At 46.3% G+C, this 24,152-nt stretch overlaps 15 non-coding genes across 15 annotated transcripts; all 15 read left to right on the top strand.

The window, feature by feature from the left end:
- Positions 1-899: 899 nt before the first annotated feature.
- LOC142263092 (U2 spliceosomal RNA) lies at positions 900-1,090 on the top strand. The gene has a single exon (XR_012730303.1). It is a non-coding gene; the product is annotated as a U2 spliceosomal RNA (small nuclear RNA).
- A 1,386-nt stretch (positions 1,091-2,476) lies between these two features.
- LOC142263079 (U2 spliceosomal RNA) lies at positions 2,477-2,667 on the top strand. The gene has a single exon (XR_012730291.1). It is a non-coding gene; the product is annotated as a U2 spliceosomal RNA (small nuclear RNA).
- Positions 2,668-4,053: 1,386 nt separating this feature from the next.
- LOC142263067 (U2 spliceosomal RNA) lies at positions 4,054-4,244 on the top strand. The gene has a single exon (XR_012730280.1). It is a non-coding gene; the product is annotated as a U2 spliceosomal RNA (small nuclear RNA).
- Positions 4,245-5,631: 1,387 nt separating this feature from the next.
- Positions 5,632-5,822, top strand: LOC142263055 (U2 spliceosomal RNA). The gene has a single exon (XR_012730269.1). It is a non-coding gene; the product is annotated as a U2 spliceosomal RNA (small nuclear RNA).
- A 1,387-nt stretch (positions 5,823-7,209) lies between these two features.
- Positions 7,210-7,400, top strand: LOC142263043 (U2 spliceosomal RNA). The gene has a single exon (XR_012730258.1). It is a non-coding gene; the product is annotated as a U2 spliceosomal RNA (small nuclear RNA).
- Positions 7,401-8,787: 1,387 nt separating this feature from the next.
- Positions 8,788-8,978, top strand: LOC142263031 (U2 spliceosomal RNA). Its single transcript, XR_012730247.1, has one exon. It is a non-coding gene; the product is annotated as a U2 spliceosomal RNA (small nuclear RNA).
- Positions 8,979-10,365: 1,387 nt separating this feature from the next.
- Positions 10,366-10,556, top strand: LOC142263018 (U2 spliceosomal RNA). Its single transcript, XR_012730236.1, has one exon. It is a non-coding gene; the product is annotated as a U2 spliceosomal RNA (small nuclear RNA).
- A 1,387-nt stretch (positions 10,557-11,943) lies between these two features.
- On the top strand, positions 11,944-12,134 carry LOC142263005 (U2 spliceosomal RNA). The gene has a single exon (XR_012730225.1). It is a non-coding gene; the product is annotated as a U2 spliceosomal RNA (small nuclear RNA).
- Positions 12,135-13,521: 1,387 nt separating this feature from the next.
- On the top strand, positions 13,522-13,712 carry LOC142262993 (U2 spliceosomal RNA). Its single transcript, XR_012730214.1, has one exon. It is a non-coding gene; the product is annotated as a U2 spliceosomal RNA (small nuclear RNA).
- A 1,387-nt stretch (positions 13,713-15,099) lies between these two features.
- On the top strand, positions 15,100-15,290 carry LOC142262981 (U2 spliceosomal RNA). The gene has a single exon (XR_012730203.1). It is a non-coding gene; the product is annotated as a U2 spliceosomal RNA (small nuclear RNA).
- Positions 15,291-16,677: 1,387 nt separating this feature from the next.
- On the top strand, positions 16,678-16,868 carry LOC142262969 (U2 spliceosomal RNA). The gene has a single exon (XR_012730192.1). It is a non-coding gene; the product is annotated as a U2 spliceosomal RNA (small nuclear RNA).
- Positions 16,869-18,255: 1,387 nt separating this feature from the next.
- LOC142263214 (U2 spliceosomal RNA) lies at positions 18,256-18,446 on the top strand. Its single transcript, XR_012730382.1, has one exon. It is a non-coding gene; the product is annotated as a U2 spliceosomal RNA (small nuclear RNA).
- Positions 18,447-19,832: 1,386 nt separating this feature from the next.
- LOC142263202 (U2 spliceosomal RNA) lies at positions 19,833-20,023 on the top strand. Its single transcript, XR_012730371.1, has one exon. It is a non-coding gene; the product is annotated as a U2 spliceosomal RNA (small nuclear RNA).
- A 1,387-nt stretch (positions 20,024-21,410) lies between these two features.
- LOC142263190 (U2 spliceosomal RNA) lies at positions 21,411-21,601 on the top strand. The gene has a single exon (XR_012730360.1). It is a non-coding gene; the product is annotated as a U2 spliceosomal RNA (small nuclear RNA).
- Positions 21,602-22,988: 1,387 nt separating this feature from the next.
- On the top strand, positions 22,989-23,179 carry LOC142263086 (U2 spliceosomal RNA). Its single transcript, XR_012730297.1, has one exon. It is a non-coding gene; the product is annotated as a U2 spliceosomal RNA (small nuclear RNA).
- The last annotated feature ends 973 nt before the right edge of the window (positions 23,180-24,152 follow it).

Raw genomic sequence — 24,152 nt, 5'->3', positions numbered from 1 at the left:
TGGACATTCTAAAAGAGAGGTCATGATAGACATTGAGCTTCTGAGCTCAATTGGGGACAGTCATGGGTGATGAATGTTTGCAACCTACTGCGAAGCCTCATACCGCAATATAAGGAACGTCAAATACTAAGAAAGGGCGGCCTATGAAAGAATTACTACTTTCAATAAGTACACTTAAACGGCTAATTGGGAATAGAAAAACTGTAAAAAGCCCTCTGAGAAAGCCCCCCTCTAACCTTTGATAGTAAGCTTTTCTGTAGTCTGCCTGTTGATGTATTTTCCGTTTGAACTGTGCACAACATGAAGAGACGGAACACTGGCGGCTTGTCACAATGCCCCCCGATGACATCACAATAGCGCTGCTGCCTAGAAAACAAGCTGCGCAGAAGAAGTTGTTCTTTGGGTGGGAGGGTGGGCTAGTGGAAGGAGGGGGCAATCTCTTTTTTTCCCGGGTGGTAGGGGGATGACAGGAGAAGGGAAGCGGGTGGTGAGAAAGGTACAGAGGGCAGGGTTTGGGGGCTGGGAAGGAAAGGGAAAAGATTAGGGTTTGGGGATGATGAAAGGGCTTTCTACGGGTAAGGATGGCAAAGGGTGGCAGTGACGGAAAGTCAGGCAACCTGTCCTGTCCGTCTTTTTGTATCGTGAATTGGAAAGACTGCAAGGGGGAGGGGAGTTGCTTGCGCCCTAAAGGAGGAGTTATTCAGATTCATTGCAGTGGGCGGCGGCTGCAAAACGCACCATTCTTCTTGTTTTGGCTCTGCAAAGCAGCCTTTTCAAGGGTTGGCTTGGGTGACAAAATGTCTTGTGTAGGCGTGGGTTTGTCTCCCTCTCGCTCTCTCTCCCTAAGATGTGTCCGGCATAGGCCAGGGTGCCACTCGAGGCCCAAACCAATTCTGGTTATCGCTTCTCGGCCTTTTGGCTAAGATCAAGTGTAGTATCTGTTCTTATCAGTTTAATATCTGATACGTCCCCTATCTGGGGACCATATATTAAATGGATTTTTAGAACAGGGAGATGGAAAAAGAGCTTGCTCTGTCCACTCCACGCATTGACCTGGTATTGCAGTACCTCCAGGAACGGTGCACCCCTTCTTAACCCAGTTTCCAAAAGCAGAACTCAATTCACCTGATTCATATTAGCCCGATTTAATGAATTGGAAGAAAGCATACGTCTTCATATGCACCTCAATTTGGCCCATTCACTTTTCACACTTCCTCCTTTTGTTTTTTATCTTTCACACTTTTGACTTTCTTTATTCATCCAAATAGCAAACTCATCACCACTCAACCTGACCAACTCGGCTATGTCCCCGTGCTGCAGTTCTCTGTCTTATCTAGATCATTTGCAATTGAATGGAATAGATCCCTTTTGGACAAAGTGGATTCACCTGCTGCTGCAGTGACCACAGGTGTGATAACATCTAGAATTGGCATCTGGTGCGATCTCTCCGCTTCCACTCCAAAGAAAGTTACCTGTTTATTCCTATCATGCATTGGTTTTTGGGGTTTTCTTTGAGTAATGATGATCTCTTTAGTAGTCTGTTGGCGCCCTCTCCTGGAGGAATAGTTTGCTTGCTCTTGGACATTCTAAAAGAGAGGTCATGATAGACATTGAGCTTCTGAGCTCAATTGGGGACAGTCATGGGTGATGAATGTTTGCAACCTACTGCGAAGCCTCATACCGCAATATAAGGAACGTCAAATACTAAGAAAGGGCGGCCTATGAAAGAATTACTACTTTCAATAAGTACACTTAAACGGCTAATTGGGAATAGAAAAACTGTAAAAAGCCCTCTGAGAAAGCCCCCCTCTAACCTTTGATAGTAAGCTTTTCTGTAGTCTGCCTGTTGATGTATTTTCCGTTTGAACTGTGCACAACATGAAGAGACGGAACACTGGCGGCTTGTCACAATGCCCCCCGATGACATCACAATAGCGCTGCTGCCTAGAAAACAAGCTGCGCAGAAGAAGTTGTTCTTTGGGTGGGAGGGTGGGCTAGTGGAAGGAGGGGGCAATCTCTTTTTTTCCCGGGTGGTAGGGGGATGACAGGAGAAGGGAAGCGGGTGGTGAGAAAGGTACAGAGGGCAGGGTTTGGGGGCTGGGAAGGAAAGGGAAAAGATTAGGGTTTGGGGATGATGAAAGGGCTTTCTACGGGTAAGGATGGCAAAGGGTGGCAGTGAGGAAAGTCAGGCAACCTGTCCTGTCCGTCTTTTTGTATCGTGAATTGGAAAGACTGCAAGGGGGAGGGGAGTTGCTTGCGCCCTAAAGGAGGAGTTATTCAGATTCATTGCAGTGGGCGGCGGCTGCAAAACGCACCATTCTTCTTGTTTTGGCTCTGCAAAGCAGCCTTTTCAAGGGTTGGCTTGGGTGACAAAATGTCTTGTGTAGGCGTGGGTTTGTCTCCCTCTCGCTCTCTCTCCCTAAGATGTGTCCGGCATAGGCCAGGGTGCCACTCGAGGCCCAAACCAATTCTGGTTATCGCTTCTCGGCCTTTTGGCTAAGATCAAGTGTAGTATCTGTTCTTATCAGTTTAATATCTGATACGTCCCCTATCTGGGGACCATATATTAAATGGATTTTTAGAACAGGGAGATGGAAAAAGAGCTTGCTCTGTCCACTCCACGCATTGACCTGGTATTGCAGTACCTCCAGGAACGGTGCACCCCTTCTTAACCCAGTTTCCAAAAGCAGAACTCAATTCACCTGATTCATATTAGCCCGATTTAATGAATTGGAAGAAAGCATACGTCTTCATATGCACCTCAATTTGGCCCATTCACTTTTCACACTTCCTCCTTTTGTTTTTTATCTTTCACACTTTTGACTTTCTTTATTCATCCAAATAGCAAACTCATCACCACTCAACCTGACCAACTCGGCTATGTCCCCGTGCTGCAGTTCTCTGTCTTATCTAGATCATTTGCAATTGAATGGAATAGATCCCTTTTGGACAAAGTGGATTCACCTGCTGCTGCAGTGACCACAGGTGTGATAACATCTAGAATTGGCATCTGGTGCGATCTCTCCGCTTCCACTCCAAAGAAAGTTACCTGTTTATTCCTATCATGCATTGGTTTTTGGGGTTTTCTTTGAGTAATGATGATCTCTTTAGTAGTCTGTTGGCGCCCTCTCCTGGAGGAATAGTTTGCTTGCTCTTGGACATTCTAAAAGAGAGGTCATGATAGACATTGAGCTTCTGAGCTCAATTGGGGACAGTCATGGGTGATGAATGTTTGCAACCTACTGCGAAGCCTCATACCGCAATATAAGGAACGTCAAATACTAAGAAAGGGCGGCCTATGAAAGAATTACTACTTTCAATAAGTACACTTAAACGGCTAATTGGGAATAGAAAAACTGTAAAAAGCCCTCTGAGAAAGCCCCCCTCTAACCTTTGATAGTAAGCTTTTCTGTAGTCTGCCTGTTGATGTATTTTCCGTTTGAACTGTGCACAACATGAAGAGACGGAACACTGGCGGCTTGTCACAATGCCCCCCGATGACATCACAATAGCGCTGCTGCCTAGAAAACAAGCTGCGCAGAAGAAGTTGTTCTTTGGGTGGGAGGGTGGGCTAGTGGAAGGAGGGGGCAATCTCTTTTTTTCCCGGGTGGTAGGGGGATGACAGGAGAAGGGAAGCGGGTGGTGAGAAAGGTACAGAGGGCAGGGTTTGGGGGCTGGGAAGGAAAGGGAAAAGATTAGGGTTTGGGGATGATGAAAGGGCTTTCTACGGGTAAGGATGGCAAAGGGTGGCAGTGACGGAAAGTCAGGCAACCTGTCCTGTCCGTCTTTTTGTATCGTGAATTGGAAAGACTGCAAGGGGGAGGGGAGTTGCTTGCGCCCTAAAGGAGGAGTTATTCAGATTCATTGCAGTGGGCGGCGGCTGCAAAACGCACCATTCTTCTTGTTTTGGCTCTGCAAAGCAGCCTTTTCAAGGGTTGGCTTGGGTGACAAAATGTCTTGTGTAGCGTGGGTTTGTCTCCCTCTCGCTCTCTCTCCCTAAGATGTGTCCGGCATAGGCCAGGGTGCCACTCGAGGCCCAAACCAATTCTGGTTATCGCTTCTCGGCCTTTTGGCTAAGATCAAGTGTAGTATCTGTTCTTATCAGTTTAATATCTGATACGTCCCCTATCTGGGGACCATATATTAAATGGATTTTTAGAACAGGGAGATGGAAAAAGAGCTTGCTCTGTCCACTCCACGCATTGACCTGGTATTGCAGTACCTCCAGGAACGGTGCACCCCTTCTTAACCCAGTTTCCAAAAGCAGAACTCAATTCACCTGATTCATATTAGCCCGATTTAATGAATTGGAAGAAAGCATACGTCTTCATATGCACCTCAATTTGGCCCATTCACTTTTCACACTTCCTCCTTTTGTTTTTTATCTTTCACACTTTTGACTTTCTTTATTCATCCAAATAGCAAACTCATCACCACTCAACCTGACCAACTCGGCTATGTCCCCGTGCTGCAGTTCTCTGTCTTATCTAGATCATTTGCAATTGAATGGAATAGATCCCTTTTGGACAAAGTGGATTCACCTGCTGCTGCAGTGACCACAGGTGTGATAACATCTAGAATTGGCATCTGGTGCGATCTCTCCGCTTCCACTCCAAAGAAAGTTACCTGTTTATTCCTATCATGCATTGGTTTTTGGGGTTTTCTTTGAGTAATGATGATCTCTTTAGTAGTCTGTTGGCGCCCTCTCCTGGAGGAATAGTTTGCTTGCTCTTGGACATTCTAAAAGAGAGGTCATGATAGACATTGAGCTTCTGAGCTCAATTGGGGACAGTCATGGGTGATGAATGTTTGCAACCTACTGCGAAGCCTCATACCGCAATATAAGGAACGTCAAATACTAAGAAAGGGCGGCCTATGAAAGAATTACTACTTTCAATAAGTACACTTAAACGGCTAATTGGGAATAGAAAAACTGTAAAAAGCCCTCTGAGAAAGCCCCCCTCTAACCTTTGATAGTAAGCTTTTCTGTAGTCTGCCTGTTGATGTATTTTCCGTTTGAACTGTGCACAACATGAAGAGACGGAACACTGGCGGCTTGTCACAATGCCCCCCGATGACATCACAATAGCGCTGCTGCCTAGAAAACAAGCTGCGCAGAAGAAGTTGTTCTTTGGGTGGGAGGGTGGGCTAGTGGAAGGAGGGGGCAATCTCTTTTTTTCCCGGGTGGTAGGGGGATGACAGGAGAAGGGAAGCGGGTGGTGAGAAAGGTACAGAGGGCAGGGTTTGGGGGCTGGGAAGGAAAGGGAAAAGATTAGGGTTTGGGGATGATGAAAGGGCTTTCTACGGGTAAGGATGGCAAAGGGTGGCAGTGACGGAAAGTCAGGCAACCTGTCCTGTCCGTCTTTTTGTATCGTGAATTGGAAAGACTGCAAGGGGGAGGGGAGTTGCTTGCGCCCTAAAGGAGGAGTTATTCAGATTCATTGCAGTGGGCGGCGGCTGCAAAACGCACCATTCTTCTTGTTTTGGCTCTGCAAAGCAGCCTTTTCAAGGGTTGGCTTGGGTGACAAAATGTCTTGTGTAGGCGTGGGTTTGTCTCCCTCTCGCTCTCTCTCCCTAAGATGTGTCCGGCATAGGCCAGGGTGCCACTCGAGGCCCAAACCAATTCTGGTTATCGCTTCTCGGCCTTTTGGCTAAGATCAAGTGTAGTATCTGTTCTTATCAGTTTAATATCTGATACGTCCCCTATCTGGGGACCATATATTAAATGGATTTTTAGAACAGGGAGATGGAAAAAGAGCTTGCTCTGTCCACTCCACGCATTGACCTGGTATTGCAGTACCTCCAGGAACGGTGCACCCCTTCTTAACCCAGTTTCCAAAAGCAGAACTCAATTCACCTGATTCATATTAGCCCGATTTAATGAATTGGAAGAAAGCATACGTCTTCATATGCACCTCAATTTGGCCCATTCACTTTTCACACTTCCTCCTTTTGTTTTTTATCTTTCACACTTTTGACTTTCTTTATTCATCCAAATAGCAAACTCATCACCACTCAACCTGACCAACTCGGCTATGTCCCCGTGCTGCAGTTCTCTGTCTTATCTAGATCATTTGCAATTGAATGGAATAGATCCCTTTTGGACAAAGTGGATTCACCTGCTGCTGCAGTGACCACAGGTGTGATAACATCTAGAATTGGCATCTGGTGCGATCTCTCCGCTTCCACTCCAAAGAAAGTTACCTGTTTATTCCTATCATGCATTGGTTTTTGGGGTTTTCTTTGAGTAATGATGATCTCTTTAGTAGTCTGTTGGCGCCCTCTCCTGGAGGAATAGTTTGCTTGCTCTTGGACATTCTAAAAGAGAGGTCATGATAGACATTGAGCTTCTGAGCTCAATTGGGGACAGTCATGGGTGATGAATGTTTGCAACCTACTGCGAAGCCTCATACCGCAATATAAGGAACGTCAAATACTAAGAAAGGGCGGCCTATGAAAGAATTACTACTTTCAATAAGTACACTTAAACGGCTAATTGGGAATAGAAAAACTGTAAAAAGCCCTCTGAGAAAGCCCCCCTCTAACCTTTGATAGTAAGCTTTTCTGTAGTCTGCCTGTTGATGTATTTTCCGTTTGAACTGTGCACAACATGAAGAGACGGAACACTGGCGGCTTGTCACAATGCCCCCCGATGACATCACAATAGCGCTGCTGCCTAGAAAACAAGCTGCGCAGAAGAAGTTGTTCTTTGGGTGGGAGGGTGGGCTAGTGGAAGGAGGGGGCAATCTCTTTTTTTCCCGGGTGGTAGGGGGATGACATGAGAAGGGAAGCGGGTGGTGAGAAAGGTACAGAGGGCAGGGTTTGGGGGCTGGGAAGGAAAGGGAAAAGATTAGGGTTTGGGGATGATGAAAGGGCTTTCTACGGGTAAGGATGGCAAAGGGTGGCAGTGACGGAAAGTCAGGCAACCTGTCCTGTCCGTCTTTTTGTATCGTGAATTGGAAAGACTGCAAGGGGGAGGGGAGTTGCTTGCGCCCTAAAGGAGGAGTTATTCAGATTCATTGCAGTGGGCGGCGGCTGCAAAACGCACCATTCTTCTTGTTTTGGCTCTGCAAAGCAGCCTTTTCAAGGGTTGGCTTGGGTGACAAAATGTCTTGTGTAGGCGTGGGTTTGTCTCCCTCTCGCTCTCTCTCCCTAAGATGTGTCCGGCATAGGCCAGGGTGCCACTCGAGGCCCAAACCAATTCTGGTTATCGCTTCTCGGCCTTTTGGCTAAGATCAAGTGTAGTATCTGTTCTTATCAGTTTAATATCTGATACGTCCCCTATCTGGGGACCATATATTAAATGGATTTTTAGAACAGGGAGATGGAAAAAGAGCTTGCTCTGTCCACTCCACGCATTGACCTGGTATTGCAGTACCTCCAGGAACGGTGCACCCCTTCTTAACCCAGTTTCCAAAAGCAGAACTCAATTCACCTGATTCATATTAGCCCGATTTAATGAATTGGAAGAAAGCATACGTCTTCATATGCACCTCAATTTGGCCCATTCACTTTTCACACTTCCTCCTTTTGTTTTTTATCTTTCACACTTTTGACTTTCTTTATTCATCCAAATAGCAAACTCATCACCACTCAACCTGACCAACTCGGCTATGTCCCCGTGCTGCAGTTCTCTGTCTTATCTAGATCATTTGCAATTGAATGGAATAGATCCCTTTTGGACAAAGTGGATTCACCTGCTGCTGCAGTGACCACAGGTGTGATAACATCTAGAATTGGCATCTGGTGCGATCTCTCCGCTTCCACTCCAAAGAAAGTTACCTGTTTATTCCTATCATGCATTGGTTTTTGGGGTTTTCTTTGAGTAATGATGATCTCTTTAGTAGTCTGTTGGCGCCCTCTCCTGGAGGAATAGTTTGCTTGCTCTTGGACATTCTAAAAGAGAGGTCATGATAGACATTGAGCTTCTGAGCTCAATTGGGGACAGTCATGGGTGATGAATGTTTGCAACCTACTGCGAAGCCTCATACCGCAATATAAGGAACGTCAAATACTAAGAAAGGGCGGCCTATGAAAGAATTACTACTTTCAATAAGTACACTTAAACGGCTAATTGGGAATAGAAAAACTGTAAAAAGCCCTCTGAGAAAGCCCCCCTCTTACCTTTGATAGTAAGCTTTTCTGTAGTCTGCCTGTTGATGTATTTTCCGTTTGAACTGTGCACAACATGAAGAGACGGAACACTGGCGGCTTGTCACAATGCCCCCCGATGACATCACAATAGCGCTGCTGCCTAGAAAACAAGCTGCGCAGAAGAAGTTGTTCTTTGGGTGGGAGGGTGGGCTAGTGGAAGGAGGGGGCAATCTCTTTTTTTCCCGGGTGGTAGGGGGATGACAGGAGAAGGGAAGCGGGTGGTGAGAAAGGTACAGAGGGCAGGGTTTGGGGGCTGGGAAGGAAAGGGAAAAGATTAGGGTTTGGGGATGATGAAAGGGCTTTCTACGGGTAAGGATGGCAAAGGGTGGCAGTGACGGAAAGTCAGGCAACCTGTCCTGTCCGTCTTTTTGTATCGTGAATTGGAAAGACTGCAAGGGGGAGGGGAGTTGCTTGCGCCCTAAAGGAGGAGTTATTCAGATTCATTGCAGTGGGCGGCGGCTGCAAAACGCACCATTCTTCTTGTTTTGGCTCTGCAAAGCAGCCTTTTCAAGGGTTGGCTTGGGTGACAAAATGTCTTGTGTAGGCGTGGGTTTGTCTCCCTCTCGCTCTCTCTCCCTAAGATGTGTCCGGCATAGGCCAGGGTGCCACTCGAGGCCCAAACCAATTCTGGTTATCGCTTCTCGGCCTTTTGGCTAAGATCAAGTGTAGTATCTGTTCTTATCAGTTTAATATCTGATACGTCCCCTATCTGGGGACCATATATTAAATGGATTTTTAGAACAGGGAGATGGAAAAAGAGCTTGCTCTGTCCACTCCACGCATTGACCTGGTATTGCAGTACCTCCAGGAACGGTGCACCCCTTCTTAACCCAGTTTCCAAAAGCAGAACTCAATTCACCTGATTCATATTAGCCCGATTTAATGAATTGGAAGAAAGCATACGTCTTCATATGCACCTCAATTTGGCCCATTCACTTTTCACACTTCCTCCTTTTGTTTTTTATCTTTCACACTTTTGACTTTCTTTATTCATCCAAATAGCAAACTCATCACCACTCAACCTGACCAACTCGGCTATGTCCCCGTGCTGCAGTTCTCTGTCTTATCTAGATCATTTGCAATTGAATGGAATAGATCCCTTTTGGACAAAGTGGATTCACCTGCTGCTGCAGTGACCACAGGTGTGATAACATCTAGAATTGGCATCTGGTGCGATCTCTCCGCTTCCACTCCAAAGAAAGTTACCTGTTTATTCCTATCATGCATTGGTTTTTGGGGTTTTATTTGAGTAATGATGATCTCTTTAGTAGTCTGTTGGCGCCCTCTCCTGGAGGAATAGTTTGCTTGCTCTTGGACATTCTAAAAGAGAGGTCATGATAGACATTGAGCTTCTGAGCTCAATTGGGGACAGTCATGGGTGATGAATGTTTGCAACCTACTGCGAAGCCTCATACCGCAATATAAGGAACGTCAAATACTAAGAAAGGGCGGCCTATGAAAGAATTACTACTTTCAATAAGTACACTTAAACGGCTAATTGGGAATAGAAAAACTGTAAAAAGCCCTCTGAGAAAGCCCCCCTCTAACCTTTGATAGTAAGCTTTTCTGTAGTCTGCCTGTTGATGTATTTTCCGTTTGAACTGTGCACAACATGAAGAGACGGAACACTGGCGGCTTGTCACAATGCCCCCCGATGACATCACAATAGCGCTGCTGCCTAGAAAACAAGCTGCGCAGAAGAAGTTGTTCTTTGGGTGGGAGGGTGGGCTAGTGGAAGGAGGGGGCAATCTCTTTTTTTCCCGGGTGGTAGGGGGATGACAGGAGAAGGGAAGCGGGTGGTGAGAAAGGTACAGAGGGCAGGGTTTGGGGGCTGGGAAGGAAAGGGAAAAGATTAGGGTTTGGGGATGATGAAAGGGCTTTCTACGGGTAAGGATGGCAAAGGGTGGCAGTGACGGAAAGTCAGGCAACCTGTCCTGTCCGTCTTTTTGTATCGTGAATTGGAAAGACTGCAAGGGGGAGGGGAGTTGCTTGCGCCCTAAAGGAGGAGTTATTCAGATTCATTGCAGTGGGCGGCGGCTGCAAAACGCACCATTCTTCTTGTTTTGGCTCTGCAAAGCAGCCTTTTCAAGGGTTGGCTTGGGTGACAAAATGTCTTGTGTAGGCGTGGGTTTGTCTCCCTCTCGCTCTCTCTCCCTAAGATGTGTCCGGCATAGGCCAGGGTGCCACTCGAGGCCCAAACCAATTCTGGTTATCGCTTCTCGGCCTTTTGGCTAAGATCAAGTGTAGTATCTGTTCTTATCAGTTTAATATCTGATACGTCCCCTATCTGGGGACCATATATTAAATGGATTTTTAGAACAGGGAGATGGAAAAAGAGCTTGCTCTGTCCACTCCACGCATTGACCTGGTATTGCAGTACCTCCAGGAACGGTGCACCCCTTCTTAACCCAGTTTCCAAAAGCAGAACTCAATTCACCTGATTCATATTAGCCCGATTTAATGAATTGGAAGAAAGCATACGTCTTCATATGCACCTCAATTTGGCCCATCCACTTTTCACACTTCCTCCTTTTGTTTTTTATCTTTCACACTTTTGACTTTCTTTATTCATCCAAATAGCAAACTCATCACCACTCAACCTGACCAACTCGGCTATGTCCCCGTGCTGCAGTTCTCTGTCTTATCTAGATCATTTGCAATTGAATGGAATAGATCCCTTTTGGACAAAGTGGATTCACCTGCTGCTGCAGTGACCACAGGTGTGATAACATCTAGAATTGGCATCTGGTGCGATCTCTCCGCTTCCACTCCAAAGAAAGTTACCTGTTTATTCCTATCATGCATTGGTTTTTGGGGTTTTCTTTGAGTAATGATGATCTCTTTAGTAGTCTGTTGGCGCCCTCTCCTGGAGGAATAGTTTGCTTGCTCTTGGACATTCTAAAAGAGAGGTCATGATAGACATTGAGCTTCTGAGCTCAATTGGGGACAGTCATGGGTGATGAATGTTTGCAACCTACTGCGAAGCCTCATACCGCAATATAAGGAACGTCAAATACTAAGAAAGGGCGGCCTATGAAAGAATTACTACTTTCAATAAGTACACTTAAACGGCTAATTGGGAATAGAAAAACTGTAAAAAGCCCTCTGAGAAAGCCCCCCTCTAACCTTTGATAGTAAGCTTTTCTGTAGTCTGCCTGTTGATGTATTTTCCGTTTGAACTGTGCACAACATGAAGAGACGGAACACTGGCGGCTTGTCACAATGCCCCCCGATGACATCACAATAGCGCTGCTGCCTAGAAAACAAGCTGCGCAGAAGAAGTTGTTCTTTGGGTGGGAGGGTGGGCTAGTGGAAGGAGGGGGCAATCTCTTTTTTTCCCGGGTGGTAGGGGGATGACAGGAGAAGGGAAGCGGGTGGTGAGAAAGGTACAGAGGGCAGGGTTTGGGGGCTGGGAAGGAAAGGGAAAAGATTAGGGTTTGGGGATGATGAAAGGGCTTTCTACGGGTAAGGATGGCAAAGGGTGGCAGTGACGGAAAGTCAGGCAACCTGTCCTGTCCGTCTTTTTGTATCGTGAATTGGAAAGACTGCAAGGGGGAGGGGAGTTGCTTGCGCCCTAAAGGAGGAGTTATTCAGATTCATTGCAGTGGGCGGCGGCTGCAAAACGCACCATTCTTCTTGTTTTGGCTCTGCAAAGCAGCCTTTTCAAGGGTTGGCTTGGGTGACAAAATGTCTTGTGTAGGCGTGGGTTTGTCTCCCTCTCGCTCTCTCTCCCTAAGATGTGTCCGGCATAGGCCAGGGTGCCACTCGAGGCCCAAACCAATTCTGGTTATCGCTTCTCGGCCTTTTGGCTAAGATCAAGTGTAGTATCTGTTCTTATCAGTTTAATATCTGATACGTCCCCTATCTGGGGACCATATATTAAATGGATTTTTAGAACAGGGAGATGGAAAAAGAGCTTGCTCTGTCCACTCCACGCATTGACCTGGTATTGCAGTACCTCCAGGAACGGTGCACCCCTTCTTAACCCAGTTTCCAAAAGCAGAACTCAATTCACCTGATTCATATTAGCCCGATTTAATGAATTGGAAGAAAGCATACGTCTTCATATGCACCTCAATTTGGCCCATTCACTTTTCACACTTCCTCCTTTTGTTTTTTATCTTTCACACTTTTGACTTTCTTTATTCATCCAAATAGCAAACTCATCACCACTCAACCTGACCAACTCGGCTATGTCCCCGTGCTGCAGTTCTCTGTCTTATCTAGATCATTTGCAATTGAATGGAATAGATCCCTTTTGGACAAAGTGGATTCACCTGCTGCTGCAGTGACCACAGGTGTGATAACATCTAGAATTGGCATCTGGTGCGATCTCTCCGCTTCCACTCCAAAGAAAGTTACCTGTTTATTCCTATCATGCATTGGTTTTTGGGGTTTTCTTTGAGTAATGATGATCTCTTTAGTAGTCTGTTGGCGCCCTCTCCTGGAGGAATAGTTTGCTTGCTCTTGGACATTCTAAAAGAGAGGTCATGATAGACATTGAGCTTCTGAGCTCAATTGGGGACAGTCATGGGTGATGAATGTTTGCAACCTACTGCGAAGCCTCATACCGCAATATAAGGAACGTCAAATACTAAGAAAGGGCGGCCTATGAAAGAATTACTACTTTCAATAAGTACACTTAAACGGCTAATTGGGAATAGAAAAACTGTAAAAAGCCCTCTGAGAAAGCCCCCCTCTAACCTTTGATAGTAAGCTTTTCTGTAGTCTGCCTGTTGATGTATTTTCCGTTTGAACTGTGCACAACATGAAGAGACGGAACACTGGCGGCTTGTCACAATGCCCCCCGATGACATCACAATAGCGCTGCTGCCTAGAAAACAAGCTGCGCAGAAGAAGTTGTTCTTTGGGTGGGAGGGTGGGCTAGTGGAAGGAGGGGGCAATCTCTTTTTTTCCCGGGTGGTAGGGGGATGACAGGAGAAGGGAAGCGGGTGGTGAGAAAGGTACAGAGGGCAGGGTTTGGGGGCTGGGAAGGAAAGGGAAAAGATTAGGGTTTGGGGATGATGAAAGGGCTTTCTACGGGTAAGGATGGCAAAGGGTGGCAGTGACGGAAAGTCAGGCAACCTGTCCTGTCCGTCTTTTTGTATCGTGAATTGGAAAGACTGCAAGGGGGAGGGGAGTTGCTTGCGCCCTAAAGGAGGAGTTATTCAGATTCATTGCAGTGGGCGGCGGCTGCAAAACGCACCATTCTTCTTGTTTTGGCTCTGCAAAGCAGCCTTTTCAAGGGTTGGCTTGGGTGACAAAATGTCTTGTGTAGGCGTGGGTTTGTCTCCCTCTCGCTCTCTCTCCCTAAGATGTGTCCGGCATAGGCCAGGGTGCCACTCGAGGCCCAAACCAATTCTGGTTATCGCTTCTCGGCCTTTTGGCTAAGATCAAGTGTAGTATCTGTTCTTATCAGTTTAATATCTGATACGTCCCCTATCTGGGGACCATATATTAAATGGATTTTTAGAACAGGGAGATGGAAAAAGAGCTTGCTCTGTCCACTCCACGCATTGACCTGGTATTGCAGTACCTCCAGGAACGGTGCACCCCTTCTTAACCCAGTTTCCAAAAGCAGAACTCAATTCACCTGATTCATATTAGCCCGATTTAATGAATTGGAAGAAAGCATACGTCTTCATATGCACCTCAATTTGGCCCATTCACTTTTCACACTTCCTCCTTTTGTTTTTTATCTTTCACACTTTTGACTTTCTTTATTCATCCAAATAGCAAACTCATCACCACTCAACCTGACCAACTCGGCTATGTCCCCGTGCTGCAGTTCTCTGTCTTATCTAGATCATTTGCAATTGAATGGAATAGATCCCTTTTGGACAAAGTGGATTCACCTGCTGCTGCAGTGACCACAGGTGTGATAACATCTAGAATTGGCATCTGGTGCGATCTCTCCGCTTCCACTCCAAAGAAAGTTACCTGTTTATTCCTATCATGCATTGGTTTTTGGGGTTTTCTTTGAGTAATGATGATCTCTTTAGTAGTCTGTTGGCGCCCTCTCCTGGAGGAATAGTTTGCTTGCTCTTGGACATTCTAAAAGAGAGGTCATGATAGACATTGAGCTTCTGAGCTCAATTGGGGACAGTCATGGGTGATGAATGTTTGCAACCTACTGCGAAGCCTCATACCGCAATATAAGGAACGTCAAATACTAAGAAAGGGCGGCCTATGAAAGAATTACTACTTTCAATAAGTACACTTAAACGGCTAATTGGGAATAGAAAAACTGTAAAAAGCCCTCTGAGAAAGCCCCCCTCTAACCTTTGATAGTAAGCTTTTCTGTAGTCTGCCTGTTGATGTATTTTCCGTTTGAACTGTGCACAACATGAAGAGACGGAACACTGGCGGCTTGTCACAATGCCCCCCGATGACATCACAATAGCGCTGCTGCCTAGAAAACAAGCTGCGCAGAAGAAGTTGTTCTTTGGGTGGGAGGGTGGGCTAGTGGAAGGAGGGGGCAATCTCTTTTTTTCCCGGGTGGTAGGGGGATGACAGGAGAAGGGAAGCGGGTGGTGAGAAAGGTACAGAGGGCAGGGTTTGGGGGCTGGGAAGGAAAGGGAAAAGATTAGGGTTTGGGGATGATGAAAGGGCTTTCTACGGGTAAGGATGGCAAAGGGTGGCAGTGACGGAAAGTCAGGCAACCTGTCCTGTCCGTCTTTTTGTATCGTGAATTGGAAAGACTGCAAGGGGGAGGGGAGTTGCTTGCGCCCTAAAGGAGGAGTTATTCAGATTCATTGCAGTGGGCGGCGGCTGCAAAACGCACCATTCTTCTTGTTTTGGCTCTGCAAAGCAGCCTTTTCAAGGGTTGGCTTGGGTGACAAAATGTCTTGTGTAGGCGTGGGTTTGTCTCCCTCTCGCTCTCTCTCCCTAAGATGTGTCCGGCATAGGCCAGGGTGCCACTCGAGGCCCAAACCAATTCTGGTTATCGCTTCTCGGCCTTTTGGCTAAGATCAAGTGTAGTATCTGTTCTTATCAGTTTAATATCTGATACGTCCCCTATCTGGGGACCATATATTAAATGGATTTTTAGAACAGGGAGATGGAAAAAGAGCTTGCTCTGTCCACTCCACGCATTGACCTGGTATTGCAGTACCTCCAGGAACGGTGCACCCCTTCTTAACCCAGTTTCCAAAAGCAGAACTCAATTCACCTGATTCATATTAGCCCGATTTAATGAATTGGAAGAAAGCATACGTCTTCATATGCACCTCAATTTGGCCCATTCACTTTTCACACTTCCTCCTTTTGTTTTTTATCTTTCACACTTTTGACTTTCTTTATTCATCCAAATAGCAAACTCATCACCACTCAACCTGACCAACTCGGCTATGTCCCCGTGCTGCAGTTCTCTGTCTTATCTAGATCATTTGCAATTGAATGGAATAGATCCCTTTTGGACAAAGTGGATTCACCTGCTGCTGCAGTGACCACAGGTGTGATAACATCTAGAATTGGCATCTGGTGCGATCTCTCCGCTTCCACTCCAAAGAAAGTTACCTGTTTATTCCTATCATGCATTGGTTTTTGGGGTTTTCTTTGAGTAATGATGATCTCTTTAGTAGTCTGTTGGCGCCCTCTCCTGGAGGAATAGTTTGCTTGCTCTTGGACATTCTAAAAGAGAGGTCATGATAGACATTGAGCTTCTGAGCTCAATTGGGGACAGTCATGGGTGATGAATGTTTGCAACCTACTGCGAAGCCTCATACCGCAATATAAGGAACGTCAAATACTAAGAAAGGGCGGCCTATGAAAGAATTACTACTTTCAATAAGTACACTTAAACGGCTAATTGGGAATAGAAAAACTGTAAAAAGCCCTCTGAGAAAGCCCCCCTCTAACCTTTGATAGTAAGCTTTTCTGTAGTCTGCCTGTTGATGTATTTTCCGTTTGAACTGTGCACAACATGAAGAGACGGAACACTGGCGGCTTGTCACAATGCCCCCCGATGACATCACAATAGCGCTGCTGCCTAGAAAACAAGCTGCGCAGAAGAAGTTGTTCTTTGGGTGGGAGGGTGGGCTAGTGGAAGGAGGGGGCAATCTCTTTTTTTCCCGGGTGGTAGGGGGATGACAGGAGAAGGGAAGCGGGTGGTGAGAAAGGTACAGAGGGCAGGGTTTGGGGGCTGGGAAGGAAAGGGAAAAGATTAGGGTTTGGGGATGATGAAAGGGCTTTCTACGGGTAAGGATGGCAAAGGGTGGCAGTGACGGAAAGTCAGGCAACCTGTCCTGTCCGTCTTTTTGTATCGTGAATTGGAAAGACTGCAAGGGGGAGGGGAGTTGCTTGCGCCCTAAAGGAGGAGTTATTCAGATTCATTGCAGTGGGCGGCGGCTGCAAAACGCACCATTCTTCTTGTTTTGGCTCTGCAAAGCAGCCTTTTCAAGGGTTGGCTTGGGTGACAAAATGTCTTGTGTAGGCGTGGGTTTGTCTCCCTCTCGCTCTCTCTCCCTAAGATGTGTCCGGCATAGGCCAGGGTGCCACTCGAGGCCCAAACCAATTCTGGTTATCGCTTCTCGGCCTTTTGGCTAAGATCAAGTGTAGTATCTGTTCTTATCAGTTTAATATCTGATACGTCCCCTATCTGGGGACCATATATTAAATGGATTTTTAGAACAGGGAGATGGAAAAAGAGCTTGCTCTGTCCACTCCACGCATTGACCTGGTATTGCAGTACCTCCAGGAACGGTGCACCCCTTCTTAACCCAGTTTCCAAAAGCAGAACTCAATTCACCTGATTCATATTAGCCCGATTTAATGAATTGGAAGAAAGCATACGTCTTCATATGCACCTCAATTTGGCCCATTCACTTTTCACACTTCCTCCTTTTGTTTTTTATCTTTCACACTTTTGACTTTCTTTATTCATCCAAATAGCAAACTCATCACCACTCAACCTGACCAACTCGGCTATGTCCCCGTGCTGCAGTTCTCTGTCTTATCTAGATCATTTGCAATTGAATGGAATAGATCCCTTTTGGACAAAGTGGATTCACCTGCTGCTGCAGTGACCACAGGTGTGATAACATCTAGAATTGGCATCTGGTGCGATCTCTCCGCTTCCACTCCAAAGAAAGTTACCTGTTTATTCCTATCATGCATTGGTTTTTGGGGTTTTCTTTGAGTAATGATGATCTCTTTAGTAGTCTGTTGGCGCCCTCTCCTGGAGGAATAGTTTGCTTGCTCTTGGACATTCTAAAAGAGAGGTCATGATAGACATTGAGCTTCTGAGCTCAATTGGGGACAGTCATGGGTGATGAATGTTTGCAACCTACTGCGAAGCCTCATACCGCAATATAAGGAACGTCAAATACTAAGAAAGGGCGGCCTATGAAAGAATTACTACTTTCAATAAGTACACTTAAACGGCTAATTGGGAATAGAAAAACTGTAAAAAGCCCTCTGAGAAAGCCCCCCTCTAACCTTTGATAGTAAGCTTTTCTGTAGTCTGCCTGTTGATGTATTTTCCGTTTGAACTGTGCACAACATGAAGAGACGGAACACTGGCGGCTTGTCACAATGCCCCCCGATGACATCACAATAGCGCTGCTGCCTAGAAAACAAGCTGCGCAGAAGAAGTTGTTCTTTGGGTGGGAGGGTGGGCTAGTGGAAGGAGGGGGCAATCTCTTTTTTTCCCGGGTGGTAGGGGGATGACAGGAGAAGGGAAGCGGGTGGTGAGAAAGGTACAGAGGGCAGGGTTTGGGGGCTGGGAAGGAAAGGGAAAAGATTAGGGTTTGGGGATGATGAAAGGGCTTTCTACGGGTAAGGATGGCAAAGGGTGGCAGTGACGGAAAGTCAGGCAACCTGTCCTGTCCGTCTTTTTGTATCGTGAATTGGAAAGACTGCAAGGGGGAGGGGAGTTGCTTGCGCCCTAAAGGAGGAGTTATTCAGATTCATTGCAGTGGGCGGCGGCTGCAAAACGCACCATTCTTCTTGTTTTGGCTCTGCAAAGCAGCCTTTTCAAGGGTTGGCTTGGGTGACAAAATGTCTTGTGTAGGCGTGGGTTTGTCTCCCTCTCGCTCTCTCTCCCTAAGATGTGTCCGGCATAGGCCAGGGTGCCACTCGAGGCCCAAACCAATTCTGGTTATCGCTTCTCGGCCTTTTGGCTAAGATCAAGTGTAGTATCTGTTCTTATCAGTTTAATATCTGATACGTCCCCTATCTGGGGACCATATATTAAATGGATTTTTAGAACAGGGAGATGGAAAAAGAGCTTGCTCTGTCCACTCCACGCATTGACCTGGTATTGCAGTACCTCCAGGAACGGTGCACCCCTTCTTAACCCAGTTTCCAAAAGCAGAACTCAATTCACCTGATTCATATTAGCCCGATTTAATGAATTGGAAGAAAGCATACGTCTTCATATGCACCTCAATTTGGCCCATTCACTTTTCACACTTCCTCCTTTTGTTTTTTATCTTTCACACTTTTGACTTTCTTTATTCATCCAAATAGCAAACTCATCACCACTCAACCTGACCAACTCGGCTATGTCCCCGTGCTGCAGTTCTCTGTCTTATCTAGATCATTTGCAATTGAATGGAATAGATCCCTTTTGGACAAAGTGGATTCACCTGCTGCTGCAGTGACCACAGGTGTGATAACATCTAGAATTGGCATCTGGTGCGATCTCTCCGCTTCCACTCCAAAGAAAGTTACCTGTTTATTCCTATCATGCATTGGTTTTTGGGGTTTTCTTTGAGTAATGATGATCTCTTTAGTAGTCTGTTGGCGCCCTCTCCTGGAGGAATAGTTTGCTTGCTCTTGGACATTCTAAAAGAGAGGTCATGATAGACATTGAGCTTCTGAGCTCAATTGGGGACAGTCATGGGTGATGAATGTTTGCAACCTACTGCGAAGCCTCATACCGCAATATAAGGAACGTCAAATACTAAGAAAGGGCGGCCTATGAAAGAATTACTACTTTCAATAAGTACACTTAAACGGCTAATTGGGAATAGAAAAACTGTAAAAAGCCCTCTGAGAAAGCCCCCCTCTAACCTTTGATAGTAAGCTTTTCTGTAGTCTGCCTGTTGATGTATTTTCCGTTTGAACTGTGCACAACATGAAGAGACGGAACACTGGCGGCTTGTCACAATGCCCCCCGATGACATCACAATAGCGCTGCTGCCTAGAAAACAAGCTGCGCAGAAGAAGTTGTTCTTTGGGTGGGAGGGTGGGCTAGTGGAAGGAGGGGGCAATCTCTTTTTTTCCCGGGTGGTAGGGGGATGACAGGAGAAGGGAAGCGGGTGGTGAGAAAGGTACAGAGGGCAGGGTTTGGGGGCTGGGAAGGAAAGGGAAAAGATTAGGGTTTGGGGATGATGAAAGGGCTTTCTACGGGTAAGGATGGCAAAGGGTGGCAGTGACGGAAAGTCAGGCAACCTGTCCTGTCCGTCTTTTTGTATCGTGAATTGGAAAGACTGCAAGGGGGGGGGAGTTGCTTGCGCCCTAAAGGAGGAGTTATTCAGATTCATTGCAGTGGGCGGCGGCTGCAAAACGCACCATTCTTCTTGTTTTGGCTCTGCAAAGCAGCCTTTTCAAGGGTTGGCTTGGGTGACAAAATGTCTTGTGTAGGCGTGGGTTTGTCTCCCTCTCGCTCTCTCTCCCTAAGATGTGTCCGGCATAGGCCAGGGTGCCACTCGAGGCCCAAACCAATTCTGGTTATCGCTTCTCGGCCTTTTGGCTAAGATCAAGTGTAGTATCTGTTCTTATCAGTTTAATATCTGATACGTCCCCTATCTGGGGACCATATATTAAATGGATTTTTAGAACAGGGAGATGGAAAAAGAGCTTGCTCTGTCCACTCCACGCATTGACCTGGTATTGCAGTACCTCCAGGAACGGTGCACCCCTTCTTAACCCAGTTTCCAAAAGCAGAACTCAATTCACCTGATTCATATTAGCCCGATTTAATGAATTGGAAGAAAGCATACGTCTTCATATGCACCTCAATTTGGCCCATTCACTTTTCACACTTCCTCCTTTTGTTTTTTATCTTTCACACTTTTGACTTTCTTTATTCATCCAAATAGCAAACTCATCACCACTCAACCTGACCAACTCGGCTATGTCCCCGTGCTGCAGTTCTCTGTCTTATCTAGATCATTTGCAATTGAATGGAATAGATCCCTTTTGGACAAAGTGGATTCACCTGCTGCTGCAGTGACCACAGGTGTGATAACATCTAGAATTGGCATCTGGTGCGATCTCTCCGCTTCCACTCCAAAGAAAGTTACCTGTTTATTCCTATCATGCATTGGTTTTTGGGGTTTTCTTTGAGTAATGATGATCTCTTTAGTAGTCTGTTGGCGCCCTCTCCTGGAGGAATAGTTTGCTTGCTCTTGGACATTCTAAAAGAGAGGTCATGATAGACATTGAGCTTCTGAGCTCAATTGGGGACAGTCATGGGTGATGAATGTTTGCAACCTACTGCGAAGCCTCATACCGCAATATAAGGAACGTCAAATACTAAGAAAGGGCGGCCTATGAAAGAATTACTACTTTCAATAAGTACACTTAAACGGCTAATTGGGAATAGAAAAACTGTAAAAAGCCCTCTGAGAAAGCCCCCCTCTAACCTTTGATAGTAAGCTTTTCTGTAGTCTGCCTGTTGATGTATTTTCCGTTTGAACTGTGCACAACATGAAGAGACGGAACACTGGCGGCTTGTCACAATGCCCCCCGATGACATCACAATAGCGCTGCTGCCTAGAAAACAAGCTGCGCAGAAGAAGTTGTTCTTTGGGTGGGAGGGTGGGCTAGTGGAAGGAGGGGGCAATCTCTTTTTTTCCCGGGTGGTAGGGGGATGACAGGAGAAGGGAAGCGGGTGGTGAGAAAGGTACAGAGGGCAGGGTTTGGGGGCTGGGAAGGAAAGGGAAAAGATTAGGGTTTGGGGATGATGAAAGGGCTTTCTACGGGTAAGGATGGCAAAGGGTGGCAGTGACGGAAAGTCAGGCAACCTGTCCTGTCCGTCTTTTTGTATCGTGAATTGGAAAGACTGCAAGGGGGAGGGGAGTTGCTTGCGCCCTAAAGGAGGAGTTATTCAGATTCATTGCAGTGGGCGGCGGCTGCAAAACGCACCATTCTTCTTGTTTTGGCTCTGCAAAGCAGCCTTTTCAAGGGTTGGCTTGGGTGACAAAATGTCTTGTGTAGGCGTGGGTTTGTCTCCCTCTCGCTCTCTCTCCCTAAGATGTGTCCGGCATAGGCCAGGGTGCCACTCGAGGCCCAAACCAATTCTGGTTATCGCTTCTCGGCCTTTTGGCTAAGATCAAGTGTAGTATCTGTTCTTATCAGTTTAATATCTGATACGTCCCCTATCTGGGGACCATATATTAAATGGATTTTTAGAACAGGGAGATGGAAAAAGAGCTTGCTCTGTCCACTCCACGCATTGACCTGGTATTGCAGTACCTCCAGGAACGGTGCACCCCTTCTTAACCCAGTTTCCAAAAGCAGAACTCAATTCACCTGATTCATATTAGCCCGATTTAATGAATTGGAAGAAAGCATACGTCTTCATATGCACCTCAATTTGGCCCATTCACTTTTCACACTTCCTCCTTTTGTTTTTTATCTTTCACACTTTTGACTTTCTTTATTCATCCAAATAGCAAACTCATCACCACTCAACCTGACCAACTCGGCTATGTCCCCGTGCTGCAGTTCTCTGTCTTATCTAGATCATTTGCAATTGAATGGAATAGATCCCTTTTGGACAAAGTGGATTCACCTGCTGCTGCAGTGACCACAGGTGTGATAACATCTAGAATTGGCATCTGGTGCGATCTCTCCGCTTCCACTCCAAAGAAAGTTACCTGTTTATTCCTATCATGCATTGGTTTTTGGGGTTTTCTTTGAGTAATGATGATCTCTTTAGTAGTCTGTTGGCGCCCTCTCCTGGAGGAATAGTTTGCTTGCTCTTGGACATTCTAAAAGAGAGGTCATGATAGACATTGAGCTTCTGAGCTCAATTGGGGACAGTCATGGGTGATGAATGTTTGCAACCTACTGCGAAGCCTCATACCGCAATATAAGGAACGTCAAATACTAAGAAAGGGCGGCCTATGAAAGAATTACTACTTTCAATAAGTACACTTAAACGGCTAATTGGGAATAGAAAAACTGTAAAAAGCCCTCTGAGAAAGCCCCCCTCTAACCTTTGATAGTAAGCTTTTCTGTAGTCTGCCTGTTGATGTATTTTCCGTTTGAACTGTGCACAACATGAAGAGACGGAACACTGGCGGCTTGTCACAATGCCCCCCGATGACATCACAATAGCGCTGCTGCCTAGAAAACAAGCTGCGCAGAAGAAGTTGTTCTTTGGGTGGGAGGGTGGGCTAGTGGAAGGAGGGGGCAATCTCTTTTTTTCCCGGGTGGTAGGGGGATGACAGGAGAAGGGAAGCGGGTGGTGAGAAAGGTACAGAGGGCAGGGTTTGGGGGCTGGGAAGGAAAGGGAAAAGATTAGGGTTTGGGGATGATGAAAGGGCTTTCTACGGGTAAGGATGGCAAAGGGTGGCAGTGACGGAAAGTCAGGCAACCTGTCCTGTCCGTCTTTTTGTATCGTGAATTGGAAAGACTGCAAGGGGGAGGGGAGTTGCTTGCGCCCTAAAGGAGGAGTTATTCAGATTCATTGCAGTGGGCGGCGGCTGCAAAACGCACCATTCTTCTTGTTTTGGCTCTGCAAAGCAGCCTTTTCAAGGGTTGGCTTGGGTGACAAAATGTCTTGTGTAGGCGTGGGTTTGTCTCCCTCTCGCTCTCTCTCCCTAAGATGTGTCCGGCATAGGCCAGGGTGCCACTCGAGGCCCAAACCAATTCTGGTTATCGCTTCTCGGCCTTTTGGCTAAGATCAAGTGTAGTATCTGTTCTTATCAGTTTAATATCTGATACGTCCCCTATCTGGGGACCATATATTAAATGGATTTTTAGAACAGGGAGATGGAAAAAGAGCTTGCTCTGTCCACTCCACGCATTGACCTGGTATTGCAGTACCTCCAGGAACGGTGCACCCCTTCTTAACCCAGTTTCCAAAAGCAGAACTCAATTCACCTGATTCATATTAGCCCGATTTAATGAATTGGAAGAAAGCATACGTCTTCATATGCACCTCAATTTGGCCCATTCACTTTTCACACTTCCTCCTTTTGTTTTTTATCTTTCACACTTTTGACTTTCTTTATTCATCCAAATAGCAAACTCATCACCACTCAACCTGACCAACTCGGCTATGTCCCCGTGCTGCAGTTCTCTGTCTTATCTAGATCATTTGCAATTGAATGGAATAGATCCCTTTTGGACAAAGTGGATTCACCTGCTGCTGCAGTGACCACAGGTGTGATAACATCTAGAATTGGCATCTGGTGCGATCTCTCCGCTTCCACTCCAAAGAAAGTTACCTGTTTATTCCTATCATGCATTGGTTTTTGGGGTTTTCTTTGAGTAATGATGATCTCTTTAGTAGTCTGTTGGCGCCCTCTCCTGGAGGAATAGTTTGCTTGCTCTTGGACATTCTAAAAGAGAGGTCATGATAGACATTGAGCTTCTGAGCTCAATTGGGGACAGTCATGGGTGATGAATGTTTGCAACCTACTGCGAAGCCTCATACCGCAATATAAGGAACGTCAAATACTAAGAAAGGGCGGCCTATGAAAGAATTACTACTTTCAATAAGTACACTTAAACGGCTAATTGGGAATAGAAAAACTGTAAAAAGCCCTCTGAGAAAGCCCCCCTCTAACCTTTGATAGTAAGCTTTTCTGTAGTCTGCCTGTTGATGTATTTTCCGTTTGAACTGTGCACAACATGAAGAGACGGAACACTGGCGGCTTGTCACAATGCCCCCCGATGACATCACAATAGCGCTGCTGCCTAGAAAACAAGCTGCGCAGAAGAAGTTGTTCTTTGGGTGGGAGGGTGGGCTAGTGGAAGGAGGGGGCAATCTCTTTTTTTCCCGGGTGGTAGGGGGATGACAGGAGAAGGGAAGCGGG

The sequence above is a fragment of the Anomaloglossus baeobatrachus genome, unplaced genomic scaffold (assembly GCF_048569485.1).
Source record: "Anomaloglossus baeobatrachus isolate aAnoBae1 unplaced genomic scaffold, aAnoBae1.hap1 Scaffold_255, whole genome shotgun sequence".
NCBI lineage: Eukaryota > Metazoa > Chordata > Amphibia > Anura > Aromobatidae > Anomaloglossus > Anomaloglossus baeobatrachus.
This window is presented reverse-complemented; position numbering and strand designations above follow the sequence as displayed.